At 34.5% G+C, this 17,479-nt stretch overlaps 1 protein-coding gene across 1 annotated transcript in view; it reads right to left on the bottom strand.

Moving 5' to 3' along the window:
• Positions 1-17,479, bottom strand: part of Kcnj3 (potassium voltage-gated channel subfamily J member 3) — a 156,379-nt gene that overhangs the window by 128,106 nt on the left and 10,794 nt on the right. The window lies entirely within an intron of this gene.

Below are 17,479 nucleotides of genomic sequence, written 5' to 3'. Positions count from 1 at the left end.
TCACAAATTGTGCTGCTATAAACATAGGCACACATATATCACTATGATATGATGTTTTCAGATCCTCTGGGAAAATTCCCAGGAGAGGAATAGCTTGGCCAGCCCTTTAATACTGCTAATATAAGTTAATTTGATTTCCCCCTACCCTCCAAAGGGAAATTGAGATAGGTATAATATCTACCTCTATTCATTCTATGAGGATATTGAGCACAGGGAAGTGAATTAAGTTGCCCTAAATGAGCCAAATAATGCATAGCAGAAACACACTAATGCCAAGCAATATGAATCTGAAATCCGATTGTAATGAATTCATGAAATAATTTAGCACAGCAGCCCACCTCACATATTTTAAAGTCAGTAAGTTGAAATATTAGTCATCACATTCTATAAGCAGTTCAAATAACTGCAAATATGGGGTCTTTTCCTTAGCAGTAACAGATTTTTCCAGTGATTCCAGGAATTAAAAATGTTGATTCCCAAAATGTGATATCAAGCCTAATATATTAATATAGATGAGGTAGATTGTACAACATAAAGCTTTGAAAACATGTTCATTTAGATATTTTACTTCCAAACAGATATCAATAAAAAGTCCAGACATTAAGGTTTTCCATTAGATAATCAGAGGCATGTATTGAAAAAATATGTAGAGACAAGAATACAACAGGGTAGAAGAAAGTAAGTGGCAAAGCTGCTTCTGTAAGTAATACACAATGGCCAAGGATATCACTGGTCTTATTGGCTCTAACTGTACTGCTGTCACTAGAAAGAGAGTCACAGTGAATAAGGATGAATCTTTCATTCACAAAATTATATTTTCAGAATATTATGTTACTTTATAATTTTGTAAATATTAAATTTATCTTAACAAAAACTAGGATATGCAACATTATTTATGCACTGTGAATAAGTAATATTTTACTTGAGACTACTTGGTTTGGCAAAGATGACATGGTCAGTTAAGAATTACAATTGAACCCCGATATTTTATCTACAACTGTTGTCAATCTTGAAGGTACAGTAATATTCTAAGTACTACTTTTTAACACCACATATAACCTCTAGATCCTAGAAGTTTAGAACCTTAAAATAATGCTTATTATAGTCTGTAAACATCAGAACGTATGTCAGAATAGAAGTCATTCATGATTAATAAATTAAAATGATTTTCATATAATCAAAATATCCACGAAGATAATACCATGTAAGATAATATAAATGGGAAACTGAAGAATTGGCAAGCATGAATGAAGTCATTTCAGGAAAATTCTCAAATATTTCTAAGGAAAAATATGAGAAGTAGAATCGTGAAAGATTATGTTTCTATTTAGGTGGCAACAGGAGAAGAAAGTGACAAATGAAAGACAAAATGACAGAGTTTGACAGCATCTTCCTATAGAGGACTTCAGCTTCATAATCCAAGATCTATGCTTCATCTCTTTAAATTCTCAAGGTAACTCAGAGTTATAAGTAGAGTGGTATTATTACTGTCTCCAAAAAGGATAACATTTAAAGAAGATTCTTCCTAAAGCATACAGATATTTGGTAGAGTGCAAAATACAAAAATCAGAAAGTAGTAGAGACAAGACTCCAGACAAGAATTTTGCAAGGAAAATAAGTGATAGAAAATGGACATTAATTGTTTGCCAAAGAATGCCATTATAGGAATTTAATTAAAACATCTTTGAGTGATTTTTATCTTTAAAACAATTCAAAAGACTGTAGTTGACATTATACCTATGAAGTTATATTTTTGAAAGAGATTTTTCAATCTACAAGAAAAATTTTTTTTTGAAATATGCACTATTCAGCAGCAGAAGAATCTCTAAAGGGAACCATTAAAAGCCAAGAGAAGTCACTAAAATGTCTTCATAGTAAAGTAACATGTCTTGTCTCAGCCTTCCTTCAGAGGTATGTATCTGTGTGAAAAATAAAATGGCACTTTATACTTATATTTATGAACCATTAAAATATTTATGCATATGTAAAGTAAAATCGAGTTTACTTTTGTTACTTACATCACATTTTTTTCTCTCAGGCAGTTAGAATCTTTATTTGCAAAATTAAAGCCATACTATATTGGGGCATGGCAGAGTTAATGCTAAAAGGCAAAAGCTATTTCTTTTGTCAAATAATTGCTGACCATCATTCCAGGAAATAGAATGTGGGAAAGAATTCTTCCACAGGTTATACTCTGTTCTCACTTTTGACTATAGAGTAAAAATGTGTGAGAAATGATTAAGGACTTACACTGACCTTGGTGACATAGTGAAATGAAATCCTTTAGCTGGAAGCAATAAATTGAATTATTCATGCCCCCTTGTTCCCTAAATCAATTGGAAATGCATTTTCCTCAAATGTAATGTGGAATTCATCTATAGTCAGCACTTACTGAACTACAGTATTCTTATTTTTATAAATAATCAATTCAACTAAGTTACAATGATCTAACTGGCATATGAGCTACTGGTCTAATAAAACATCGGAAGAACACAAGAGGACTCACTGTAAAATTCATTTCTAGTCTCTTTGTAACATTTGAGACACATTTTAAAGGTAAGCTGAATCCTACTTGGTAGATTGAATTTTAAAAATATTTAACAACAAGATTAAAACCATGTCATGGTTTAGACATTAAATACCCAAAAAAGCTATGTCCTAATGGCTTGATCTCAGTTTAGGTGATATTGGGAGATAGGCAGAAAAGTTAAAGGATGGGATTGGTTATAGGAAGCTTAGTCGCTACAGTGTGGCCTTCAAGGAGAAATTGGACTCTTGGCCTCTTCCTGCCTCTGACCCCTCAACAGCATCACATCAGCAGCTTTCTCTGTCACACGCTCCCTGCCATACTGTCCCACCTCACTACATGTCAAAAGCAAGGGGTCTAAATAACCGTGGGTTTCACCTTCTGAAACTGTGAGCCAAACTAGGTCTTTGCCCCACGCCATTTGATTTCTCCCAGGCATTTTTGTCACAGTGACAGATTACTGCAGTGCCACACAACATAAGACATAAAAAGTTCCAGGTCAAACTCTTATCAATTTTAGCACACTGTCTTTAAAAACATGAGACACCTACTCATTTTCATAAACAATTATTGCGAGGCACTATCATTCTGTAATCTATAGGCTATAAAATATTAAAACTTCAAGGGCCAGCCAAATAGCTCAGCAGATTAAAGCACATGCAAGCAGGTGCAGGGGCCAGAGGTTTGATCCCCAGGCCATGCCGGTCCCGCCCCTGGGGCGCGCTGAGATGGCAATTGAGACTGGATGTGGTGGCCTGCACCTGTAATCCCAGCTCTTGGGAGGCTGTAAATAGGCAGATCACTAGAGGTCTGATCTAGTGGCCCTGAACACCCTGTAGACCCTTCCCTAGAATACAAATAAATAAATAAATAAATAAATAAATAAAACTTCAACTAGATGAGTAAACAAAAATCTTCTCAATTCAACAAAGCTTTGCATGTAATGTATAAAAATTAAAGCAGAGGGTAGCGAGCTGTACTTGAAAAAAAAAAAGGCCACTTTAAAAAATGTGTAGCAAAGCAAAAGCAGAAAAAAAAGAGAAAGATAACACATGCGAAAATATTTTTGGAGCTGATAATGCTAATCTAAATAAATGCAGACACATGCACAAAGAGGCCGCCGCGTTTTCCTTCTCCACTCGCTAAGTAGTGCTGCCAAGTACAGAAGGATTGAAGCCATTCCTGGGGAACTGCTGAGTCAGGAGCATGAGTCAGAAAGTAAACTCTTGGTGCAGAAAAGCACTAAAAAGGGCCGAGAGCCTATCCCGAAACAGACACATATGTTCAGTACATGAGGTCCAAACCCCCCCTCATCTTCGCAGAATAATGAACCCTTTCACTCCCACATCTCCCCTCTCATGCTCAGGCAGTTTGGGGAAGAAAGTGCTTGAACCATGGAGTCAGGTTCTCTCCCACACGGAGAGGATAGCACGTTGGTTAGTACTACATGACCACTAAAACTGCTTTGGAAAATCTACACACCATTTTCTAACTTAAATGACAAGAAATCTAAAATGAAAGTAGACAAAACAGAGGGCTTAAATTATATTCAAATTTAATTTAGAGACATAAGGGGAAAAATACTTGACAATAATTTAAGGGAGTCCACAACGTTGTTTCCCCAAAGGCACCTGAGGTCTAATTATCTCCCTAAGGTGGTCCAGACACAGGTGTTTTCTAAGGCAGACAGCAGGAATAGGGCAGAACTTGAGCTTTTCTCAAGTGTATGACTCTATTTTTCGGTATAAGAGGCTAAGCAAATATGGCCTATATTTAATCAATACAATTAAGATTATGTTCCAAGGGTAAGTCACCTTTTGTCCTCCTTTCTTCTTTTCCCTGTCATATGAGAGGACATTTCAATGCTCTGGTGTCACTCTGTTAGTATCATGAATCAGTACTAAGATGTCACACTATAAAACAACTTTACATTACTTTATCTCATTCAACATTTATTTTCAACAGCAAAATGCCCACAGCAGCAATGATTTCCCACTTGAATTCCAATGGTAAGGTCACTGCTATGATCTTAGTTTGCTCTTTTCAGACAGATCCTGGGGCACAGAAATGACAAAGCAAAACCTAGTCAAAGTGAAGCAATGTCGTAGTGAGTATAGAATCTTTATTTTTTGAAATAAACTCACTTATCTGGCTCTCAAATCCTCCCCACTAATTATCATCATCCATTAAAAAGGTTATATCTATTTAATCTCTGTTATCTCTCAAAACTTTCCCCAGCAAAGACCTCAAATTGTTTATCTGTAATGAATAATAGCTAGTATTCATCTTAATGTAAGAATATGAAAATTGTCCTTTTGAACTTTGCCATAAGCATAATGAAATCCTCTCCTCTGAAATAGTAAATAACTGTACACAGTGTTCTGGGTCTAATGAATGTGCAGCGATTCCCCATCAGTAAGTGGCACTAACATCCTTGTTTGGCATTTATATTACATCGTCACACAATGTTCCACAATAGATATCACATTTTGTTCTTGGTTATCGTGAGGAATAGCAATGCATTTTAATTCATACTCCTGATTTTCCCTGTTTTCTACCCACACTGATTTGCATTTGGCTATGCTGATCAGCACTGTCTGAATCAACACAAAGCTTCATGTTTTCCTGCAATTTTCCTATGAGCCAATATGGAAGATTAGGTCCACATACTTTGCAGTTAAATAATTAACTCGATAAATATTAGTGGCTTTTTAGTAGCTGGGTGAAGCCATTTTTATACTTTTAACTTCTTAATAAAAATCTACTGTATGCTTATTAAGAATATGCTTGAAATGCCTGTCATTCTGGTCTTCTAAATACACACTTCTTGTCATGATGTACCAATTATTACCATGCTGTATTACAAGTAAAATTTTTTTTTTAATTTTTAAATGGGTAAAAAATGAAAAAAGAGACAGAAGAAAAAGAAAAAAATGTCATAGGACTGTCCTGCTACAATACTGTATATGGTTAGATTTCTAAATTTCTGTGTAAAAATATGTGTTTATTCCTATTTTTTAAATCTTTTTCTTCATATTCTGTAAGGACTTAAAGTTCAACATATCAATACTTGATGGAAAAGACCTGTTTCACATTATGTCTAAGATGTTTGATATTTAGACAGATAGGGTAAACAGAACTGCATATGTTGCAGGGTAATAATAAACTTCTCTTCTGGAGGATTAACCACCAAAGCTTGCAGATCAAAAATTGGAGAAAAGGAAGGGCTGCAAGGTCAGCCAACATTTTGGCTTTAGCCTTTCAAAGTCAGTGAAGACTAAGGATATATGAGAACCTGCACTGTAACATCATGTAACTCAGTTGTGCCCCAAATTTTCTGATCAAGGAGATTATGGAGCCACTGAGGAACGTGATCAACGATGTAGAGTGTCCCTAAGGACAGCTACATGGAGAGAAAACTTTCACTCAGGCTTTCACAGAGAGCAAATTGGTCAAGCAATGGCCGTGACTCATCTGCATGGCTGACACTGACCAAGGATCTACAAAATGGGGTACAGGGTTACAGGATAAATCCTGAGGGGACTTGACTGACCTTATCAGATACAAAAGTTATATTTCTTGTTATATAGGTCTTGCTTTATCTTGGTCTTAACCATCTAGCAGAAAAGTATGAAAATAGGGTATATAAAATAAAGCCATATTAATATGCTGAGCTGTAAAAGGCTCTAGTCAACAACTTCTGTGGATAACCCACTACTATTGTGGACTGCTGGACTGTGTTGGATTGTTTGGCTGAGTTCAAGCACCGATAGTATTTAAATGCCAATAGAATACCCATTTCTGACAGGACTAAACAAAGGGGATAAAAAGGAAGAACCATTTTGTATTTGTATGTACAGAAAAGTTGGCATAGATATACAAGTACTTTCATTTAATTCAGTGGGAAGAAAGATTTGTAATAATAGTTTTTGGGCAAGATAGCCTGTCTTCTTCTTGTACTATGGATAACCACTAAGAAGATAACAATGTACAATGTATTAATTATTGAAAATATCCTATTAATCAGGTTTGAAACTGTCTCATTGATATTTGCTTTTTAATAAAACAAAATAAAATTAAATTTAAAAAATGAATAGGCATTTCAGGTCTATGCTTATAGCTTAGTTTTATGGTAACTGCCTAGCATGCATGAGTCCATGGTTTCAGTTGCCACTCTACATACATACATACTTACATACATACATATGCACATTTCCTGTGCCACAAACCTCAGATATTTTATCAGTGAAAGTCTAAGTAAACAATGAGAAGTCAACATTTCATTAAGCATTTCAGGAGATTTTAAAAAAGGCAGTCCTAAAACTTCACCTTGAAATACATCTAAAAATTGTCTTAATTATAAAAATATTTTCAAAATCACTGAACTATGACACAAAACTGCTTTTATCCAACTGCAATTCTTCACTATATTTATTTAACAATTAACTATTATCTGTAAAGTGTGTAAATTTCTTTTACTTATAGTAGTCTTATCTAAGGTTACCAAAAATCAGTCAACTCTACCCTAAACCATCTCACCCCTAGTTATTCACCATACTAGCCTTCTGCACAAGAAATGAGAAACCTCCACTCTAAGAGGCTAATTTTGTAAGAAAATGACAATGGAAAACAATAGAAAAACTAACATAAGTGTATATTTTTACTTTTATTTTTATTTTGAGATTTAAAGTCTATAAGGTGGAATAAGGGACCTGATAGAGGAAAACAAACATGAATAACAATTATTATTATTAGTAAATCACATCTCAATTAAGCTGAAGCTGGCATTTATTGAGGCTGATCTAACTGTTGGATGGGGGAACCATCTTTCCACTTGTGTAGGACTTTCTTAGTCTTACAACTGAAATTTTGCTGGCCCAGAAAACCCTTCAGCCACAGTCCAGCCAGGGAGGTTGGTCATGTCACTTTATTCTTTTAAGTTCAAACTTTATAAAGTGGGAAAGTTTTTTCTATAACAGCCTACCAAAGGAGTATGATGAACATTTTATTAAGAAAGTGTTGGACCAGGTAGATGGCTCAGTAGAATATGTGCTTCCCTGGCAAGCGCAAGGGCCAGAGTTCAATCCCCAGTTCTGCCAAAAAAAAAAAAAAAAAAAAGAAAGAAAGAAAGAAAGAAAGAAAGAAAGAAAGAAAGAGTCTCAGAAGTTTCTTTAAAGAGATCTAGAGCCCTAAAAGTTTGAGTTTTGCTTTGCCTCAGTGGATTATTCAAAAAGGGTTTCTAAAACAGAAAAAAAAAGACCCAGTTAAGAAGCAATAAACACTGAACAAACATCTGATCATGGATGTTATTGCTAAGAGGCAACATTGCAGCACTCCCCCATACAGATCTATGTGTCACTGACTTCTACCCAATAAGGTGTCAGTGCTCTAAAAAAACAGCCATTACTTTTAAAGTTATCAGCAATCTAGAGAGGTAAACAAGACATCACTTATTAAAGGGGTTGTCTTCCCTTCCTGTATGTTTTGGACCACTTTGGAAGTAGTCCCATTGATCTTTATGTCTGCTTTTGTGAAAGTATAATGTTTTTATCAGTGTCTTGCTGCAATATATCTTTAAGTCCATAATTCTAATGCCTCGCACCTTGCCTTTGTTACCCAAGATTGCTTTTGCTATTTTGCGTCTCTTCTCATTCCATATGAAGTTTAGATTTTTCTCTAGTTTTGTGAAGAATGCTCTAGGTACTTTGATTGGGATTTTTTTTTTAAATTTTTTGGGGGGATTATGTTAAGTCTGTACATTAATTTTGGAAATATGGACATTTTTACTACATTGGTTGGCGGAAATGTAAACAAGTCCAACCAGTATGTAAATCTGAATGGAGATTCCTCAAAAAACTAGACTAGAAATTCCATTGACCCAGCTATTCCTCTTGTAGGTATCTTCCAGCAAGAGGCAAGATATAATATCACGATGATATATGCATACCTGTGTTTACAGCAGCACAGCTCACAGGAGATAAATCTTAGAAACAGTCTATATATCCATCAACTGATGAATGAACAACAAAATGTGGTACTTACACACAATTGAATACTAGTCTGCCATAAAGAAATATAAACGAGTCATTTGTCAGAAAATGGATGCACCTTGAGATTACAATGTTAAGAGATATAAATCAGACACATGAACTTAAATATCACATGGTTTCTCTTATATGAGAAATTCAAATTAAAAACAAACAGCAAACTGAAAGATATATTAGGAAGTGGACAGCTATGTCTTTCTCAAGTAGGAAGGGGATCAAAAGATGGAGGGAGAAAAAAAAGGGGAGAGAACAAGGAGGATGAAAGGAATTAAGGTGTTAAGTACATGTACCAATGCCACACAAGAAATATAAACATTACATACTGCAAACATGTACTAATTAAAAAAAAAATAGCACTGCTTGCTGACCACTGCATTCTGACAGATGGCTAGGTGGCAGTGATTAATTACAATTAATAAAGCTAAATATGCTGAGCAGTTTACAGGTAGATTTTAATTGCTCACAAGCTGAGATACTATGCTATGATTTAGTCCTTTAGAACATTTTGAGCTGCTTTTCACTAATAAGAATGCTTTGTTAGTACTATTTTATTATTTTAATTTGTTTATTTGTTAGGGGGGGTCTCAGTTTCTCCTAAGTATCTGGAACTTCAGGAGGAAGGATCCTAGAGCCCTTTCTTCAATTCCTGTTTAATACCAAGTAACCCATGGGCTTTGAAACCATGAGCCTATTATTATTATTATTATTATTATTATTATTATTATTTTCAACAGCCATGAAGTTGCCTAAGCCAATTTCATTCAAGACTAAATTATCTTCTGGTCTGTCCTGCTGTAAAATCCAATGACTGACCCTTTCCCAGTTTCAGCCTCATTCAATCCATTCTCCACATGCTGCCAGAAGGGACTTTCTAGCATGCGTACACCAACATGGCACGCTCCTGTTCACAGGTCTATTGTCTCAACAATGAGTTCCAAATTATTACCTAGATGACTGTAGCCTCATTGTCAGCTAGATCTGCATTCTTCTGTTTTTCACATAGAACACTATTTGTGATCCCTCTAACAAAACAAATCTTCAGTGTTTGCCTTTGCTGCCTTTCTGGCCAGAGGGTCCAGCTCCTCATTCCTCCCCAAAGACATCTGTGTCATCTTCACATTTCTGTCCATGCCTTCTGCATAATAACTCAGACCTTCCTGAGAACAAATCTAAGGGCTACCCTTCTATGGCCCTATGCTAACCTGATTTATATTTATCTGAGCACATAGTACAACACTGAATTTAGCTCAACTCCTTTTTCTCTCAGAATTACAGACTTCCTCCCAAGAAAGTTTATACTGTCTTGAACATAACATAATAAATGGGTAATTTCACAAGCAGTTATTTATTTATTTCTATTTAGATAAAAAGTTTATATAAGAGAGAAACTATGAAAATCAGTTAAAGATAAAAGCAATAAATGAAATGTGTTTAGTGAGATCTACCACTTTCTGCAATTGATAGCATACAAAACAAATAGCCATAGAATAAAATTTTTGAACAATGTTTGAATTTCACAGCTTATTTGAAGATGTAGTAAAGCACACATATAACAAATGTGAAAAAAGTTATCATCTACTAGAAAATAAAATATTGTTATAAAAGGATAAAGTTACTAGGGACTAGTTTTACTTAATAATATGCTAATTATGCAAGGAATTTATCTATAAAAGGAGTTTTAATTTGTGAATGACCAATATTAACTGACAGTTCTTAAAATATAACACATAGCCAACATGAAGGTACAATAATTTCATTTTCATTATTAGCCAAAGGTAACAAAATACTGGTAAAAATATAACCAATCGTATTTGTTTTTGACAAAGGCAGGAAGAAATGGATACCTCATACACAGTTATAAACTGGTATTAACTTTCTGAAAAACAACACTGAAATATGACTTGAAAGCTATCAGATTTGGCTAGGGATGTGACTCCGTCATAAAGCACTCATTTAGGGAGTGTATGAAGTTCTAGATTTTATGCTCAGGACCATAATAATATTTGCAATAGTAATAATGATAGTAATGCTAATACTAACATTAATAAAAATAGTAGGAAGCAAGTAGATTTATATGTCTCTTTACCCAGGAATTCTATCTCTAAAACTCTATCTAAAATAATGAAGTTTATGGTAAATAGGTTGAAAATACAGACTACAAGAATATTTAATTTATTAAAAAAGAAATACCTGAAAATTCCAGACTAGGTGAAAAAAAATTAAAAGAAGTCCAGATTACTGTATAATAAAGCCAGGAAAACTACTGATATAGAATTATGACCTGACATAGAAAGTGCTTTATATAAAGTGACATAGTTACATAAAATAATTATTAATAACAATATATCTCAGTATAAACTGAAAATTAACTACAGTATGATAACATTGCCATAACTGAAATTAAGATTAAATTTTCCAATTTTTTGCTACTTATATTTTGTATATTTTTTAACATGAGTACTTAATAGATCTTGTGTGACTAAAAAGATTTGTTTTCATGAATTATTAATTAAAAATTATGAACTAAATTTCCCAGGGAAGATTCGACAATACAAATAACTACTCTTGGTCTATTGGAGAGAATGCAGAAACACTGTCTTAAACATTGCAAAACAGTATGATCACAAACCTGGGAGGCAAACACGTGTGCCAGTGAATGAGCATTATAGGAAGAACAGAAAGTACTGTTATAACTAAATTTACTGGGCAGTAAAGTACTCAGCATGCTTCTAAGCAGATGCCCCACAGGTACTAAGTGTATTACTGAACAACTGTGATTTAGAACCACCATTACAGAGGCTTAACAGGGAGCAGCTGAATGGAGAAATTACTTACAAAAAAAACCAGGTAGCCTGTTCTCTTGGAATGCTTGCACCTGGTATTCTTCTACTTGAAATGCCCCTTCAGAATATTTGTTTTGCTAAACATATTGAGTTTTGACTCAACTGTCACTTCCTCACTACAGGCTTCCTTGAGCTCCCTTCATTCCAAATCCCTGTACTTTGTCCCCTCCCCCACTACAAAAGACTTACTACTTTCTAAACTTCTTCATGTATTTCATTCGTTTTTATTTTCTCCGCATAAAAATACAGTTATCTACAGGGCCAGGAAATTTATTTGTATAATTACTGTGTTCTATGGGGTCTAGAACAGTGTTTAGTCTGTCACAGGACTTTGGTTGATATTCATGACATGAAAAAATTAAGACATCAAGAGGAAATGAGAAAGCTTGGATAAAATAGTCACCATAAATAGAAACAAACCTTCCACATGAGAATAAAATTTGAGAAGTTTACAGTGATGAATTGATATTTGAATGATCAGACAGTGAGTTAAAGTGGTGATTCCCAAGTGAAAAAATGGACTGAAATTTATACAAAATACAAGATGATGATTGTAAGGTTATTTAATAGCTGGAGATAAAAGAATGGTTGAATCATGCAACTGCAAATTCAATTAAAAATTAAGTATCTAAACTAGAAAACAAAGCAGGCGAAGGCAGAGTGCTAGGAAGGATGGGCAGGAGTTGAAAGTGATAGTAATGTTGAGTATAAGGAAAGAACAGAAAATAAGAAAGGAAAAAAGAGAGACAGTCCTTTGTTAAAGATAAGGTGGTTGAATGTGTTTATAGTTGTGTGTGCATCTTTTAATTTGCTCCATTGATCCTCTGGTCTTTTTTTCCCCTCAGTACCATGCTTAATTTATCACAGTATCTTTGTAGTGTAATTTCAGATCAATGACTGTGATGTCTCTTGCTTCCCTTTGTTGCCTAGAAATGCTTTTCTATTCTAGGTCTCTTCTCATTCCAGATGAATTTTAGGAATGTTTTTTCTGGATATGTGAGGTATATTAATGGTATTTTGATTGGGATTGTGCTGAATCTGTGTAATAGATTTGGGAAAATGGCCATTTTCACCATGTCTTCCTATATACGAACAAGGAATATCTTTTCATTTTCTGAAATCCTCTTTGATTTCTTAAAGATGTCTATAATTTTCACTGTGTAGAACTTTTAAATCCCTTGTTAGACTGATTCCTAAGTACTGGAAGAAATACAGACTCTTTAATAAATGGTGCTGGAAAAACTTACTTTCCACCTGCCAAAGGCTAAAACTAGACCCATGTCTATCACCATATACTAAACTGAAGTCAAAGTGGATCAAAGATCTGAACATTAAAATATAAACATTAAATCTACCAGAACAGAAAGTAGGGAGAAATCATGAAGACATGGGGGTTGGCAGAGAGTTATAAACAAAAAACAAACTGCATGAGTAATATCTCAAATAATAAAACCCTGGGATCTCATGTTACTGGATTCCTTTGCACATCAAAAGAAATCACCAACAGAATTTAAAAAACCTGAATTGAGAAAACATTTTAGCCAAATATCCCTCAAACAAAAGAATTTAGAATACATAAAGAATTAAAAAAAAATAGATCCTCCAAAATTCAAAGACCTAATCAAATAATGGTCATCTGAAATAAATACATGCTTCTCAGATGAAGAAATAAAAAAGCAAATAACTATATGAAAAAATGGTCAATCTCATCAGTCATTTGAGAAATGCAAATTAAAACAACACTGAGATACCAACTAACCCCAGAAAGAATGGCTTGCATCAAGAAACCAACCAATAACGAAGGCTGTGGTGGAAAAGGAACCCTTCTCCACTGTACGTGGGAGTATAGACTGCTATGGCCAATATGGAAACCAGTGTGGAGATTCCTCAAAAAACTAGCATTAAAGGTCTCATTTGACCTAGTATTTTTGTCTTCTGGCTATCTTTCCAGAAAAGTTGCAAACATCATACTATAGCAATACACGTGCACTCATGTTTATAGCAGCACCATTTATCATAGCTAAATCTTGGAAACAACCCAAATGCCCATCAACTGAGAATGGATAAGAAAGATGTAGTATTTTACACAATAGAGTATTACTCAGCTATAAAGAAAGATAAACTTGAGGCTGGGTAAATGGATGTGACTAGAGACCATACTCATAAGTAAAATAAATCAGACTCACATGGGCAAATTTAATATTGTCTCCCTAATGTAAGAGACTGAAAGATTAAATAAAATCTGGCAGATACAGAAGATATTGTAAAAGTGAAGGAAACTGCTGAAAAGGAAGAACAACTGGAATAGGGAAAAGAAGAGAGGAAAGGAAGGGAAAATTATATATATATATATATATATATATGCATATATATATATGTATATATATATATATATATTTAACATAATGGCACTACTAATTTCTAAATTGTTTTATTGAAAGGAACATATAATCATTTACTTATGATCAATTTTTCAAACCTATATCTGGAAATCTGAACAACTACTTTGAAGATAAAAATATGCAATATAACAACCAATGTTAATTTTCTATCAAAAAAAAAAAAAAGAGAAAGGCAGGGATGGAAAATAGTAGTACGTCTCTGAACCTCATGAGAAACATTCAGCATACAAAGGAAGAATGTTGGTATTTTCTCCATAAGCAAGAACGGACAATATTCTCAGAGCAAAGAGAATTAAAACAGTTGGATTTTCTGGTAATAGTGTTGTACAAACTAGATTTCAGTCCAAGGTCAGGAGGGAGAAATGCAAGAGAAACTCAGCTACTTGTAAAAGAGATAGTTTAGGGCAATAGGATAAAGGCAATTTCTTCCACAGATACCAGGGAAAAAACATAACCATGAGAAGAGGATAAATAAGTAAAGAAATGCACAAAAACTGAAGTGTCACATTGTTTTTAATAGAATAGGTGGAGAGATGAAATGCCAAAGAAGGATGGGACAGCTGGGACTGCGGGTATGGGAAGAGAGAAAAGGTCTAAAATAGATCCCATAGGGAGTGAGCCTCAGAGTACAGAAAAGACAATTAAAAAGACTGCCAAATAGCAGCAGAAACCAGATTGAAGTTTGAAAGCATCCAGTTCTAATGAGCCAAATCTGCAATGCTTTGTTTGCCTCCAGCAGTGCTCTCTCTCTCCTGGGAGAAGCAGCAAAGAGAGCAAGAGGTAGAGGTAATCCGCGCTCAGGAGTCTGCAGCGTGCGCAAGGGTGCAAGGGCGTCCGAGAGAGGAGGCAAGGCTGGGGCAGGAAGCTCCAACTCATTTGCAAGCAGGGCAACGCTTCTCGCGCGGCTGATCTCTGAGGAGTATTTCCAAGGAAGTGGAGAAAGTAATAAATGTGAGGGTCCTGACTGAAACCTGACATTTTCATAGAAATTAGATGCCTCTAATTTTTCACCTGCCTCTCCTACCACACCTGCTGAGACCACAGGAGAGGGAAAAAGCTCAGTGTAAATGAGATTAGAAGAGTCTTAGATGAGGACTGTCTTAAAGTGAGCAAGTGAGTAAGGGTGGGAGGATAAGGGAGCAAAGCGGGGAGCACAGCTAACATGAAAGCAGCGACCGCCCGGAAAGCTGGGTAGTCCCAAAGCATCACAGTTACTGAATAAACCACAGAAAACCCACTGGAAAAATAATAGGAGTTTCTTGTTGTTGTTGCTATTAATTATTAAATTATTACTCTGCGCTTTTAGTAAAATCCTGCCACTTCCTGTGGCTGCATGCAGTGAAAGCCTTCACAGTGCAGAGGTGCCCACTCCTTCTTACCTCACTCTGCACTGTTTACGCAGGTCCAATCACTTCCACCTTCTTTCATTCCCAGAACAAACCAGGCTCCTGCCTCACTCAGGACCTCTGCACCAGCTGTTCCTCAGAGCTTGCAGACTGTGCCCTGAGAAGCTGGAGCAGCCCAGTTGGACACTCAGAGCTCAGCTTATCACTTCCTTAGAGAGAGCATCCCTGACCATTGACCTAAAGTATGTGCATATGCTCCTCACTATATCTCCTTGTTGGCTTTGTTTTCTATCCCTGACATGCTATTTATTACCTGAAAATATCTTGATTATTTACTTATGCTTTGTGATCTACCTCTCCAGTTAGACTGTTATCCCCAGGAGAAAACAAAATGTCATATAAAGTTTTCACAAAATAAATTCTATAAACTAGAAGACTTTTTTTTGTTGTTTATGTTGCTACATAAGGTCTACAAAACAGGCTTAATTAAGAGGTTAAAGGAAGTAGACTTTAATCTCTTCTCCATAAAAGGAAATCCCTAAATAAGAAATTCAGTATCCAGCCAAGTTTTCACATTTTCTGTGGAAAGTATTCTCTGTTGGTTCATTAAAGCATAACAAAGGGGAAAACATTAAAATCTGTTATATCAATGAATAGTTGATATTACAAAATTCATGATCTTAATGTTCAACATTATTTACTAGCCTCTGAAATATAAATAAAATTTAAAAACAGCCAGCTTCGAGATATACATATAAAGTATAAAATCAAATACAATAAATAAGGAAATGTCACATATATCCAAATAGAAATGCCTTTCAAAATCCCTGATCTGTATTCTTTAAGTACAACAAGGTCAGTATAAAGTAAAGCTAAAGAGATATTTCATCTTTAGGCTATGATTTTGTATAAAAATATTTTTACTTTTAAGAAATCACATAGTACTTAGTAAAATTCACAAAAAAATAACAGATGGTTACAGAACTAGGTAGGTAGCTAGATCTAATAAAAGATTTTTAAGGCTATCTAGTAAAACAAAGATTCATTCATGTCAGTGATGAAAATAATTAATTGGCAAACAATAAAAAGATGTGTAGAGGAGAACAATATAAAATATAAATGATTCAATAAAACTGGCAACATCTATTTTGTAAACCTAATAATTAGATACATATGATTTGTAATATTTACTTGAAATGTGCAGTATTCTTGGAATAAAAGGCTTTATAAATTGATTTCATTGCTTACCAATATATTTGAGGAAAATACTATAACATTTCAAGTTGAAAGATTGAATGAAAAAATGGAATGATCAATAGTACACAAAAACTAAATTTTAGATAGTTTGATGGGATAAATCCTTTCAAATATCCTTACAAATTTAATATTAAATTGAAGTACTAGTAAAAAAATAATAATAATGAAGAGCAGCTTCAAAATTATACTATCCTCATTTTAAAAGGAAAGAAAAGAAGCTTGTAGAGATAAATCTTTTCTTAAATTTTAGATAGGCATTATGTGACAGATATGAAAAATCACAATGGTTTTCTAGTCCTTGGACAAAAGTGACTGATACACAATCAAACACCATATACCTTGGCATAAAGCTTGAATTTATTGTATTTCCAATGCTAATTTCAATGTATCAATATAGTGGCACATATATAATGTATATTGCTGTATGTAGCAATTTGCTTCTTTAAGATCAAAGTGATAATGGAAGAAAAAAATGAGATAAAAATCATTGCTTTTTTATTACCTGAAGAAAGTATAAAATTCAAGACATACTCTCACACACATGCACATACATACTTATATATTTATAGTGATTTACATATTTAGTCTGAATCATCCTGTAGGCTCCAAACTAAATGGGAAGTGGTTGCGGCCCAAATTTTATACTCATAGTTATTGTTTCTTTTCTTTGCCGACCTAACTGTCCTTGGAGAGTTCCACCCTGCAAGTATTTGGTACAATTCATAGTACATACATCTTAAGGATAAAACAGCACATAGCTATACTGAAACAGTAAAAGAAGAAAAATTCTCTTTTTATTAAACAAAACTGCAGGCAAGGTTCAGCTGGGGAAATCTACTGACCTGCTTTAAAATTAAAAAGCTCCTTTCACCAATGTGCTTACACACACACACACACACACACACACACACACACACACACACACACACACGGAATTTTCCACTGAGGTTGCACACAGTATTATCAAAGCTCTTTCGATCACATCTCAGATTACCAACCCCAAGGCAAGGATATGCACATTGAGTGCAGTCTGCTTACTAATTACCCTGATTTTTTT

Source organism: Octodon degus, unplaced genomic scaffold (assembly GCF_000260255.1).
Source record: "Octodon degus isolate 3935 unplaced genomic scaffold, OctDeg1.0 scaffold00030, whole genome shotgun sequence".
NCBI classification, from domain to species: Eukaryota; Metazoa; Chordata; class Mammalia; order Rodentia; family Octodontidae; genus Octodon; species Octodon degus.
The sequence above is the reverse complement of the archived record's forward strand: the minus strand, read 5'-3'. Positions and strand labels throughout refer to the sequence as shown.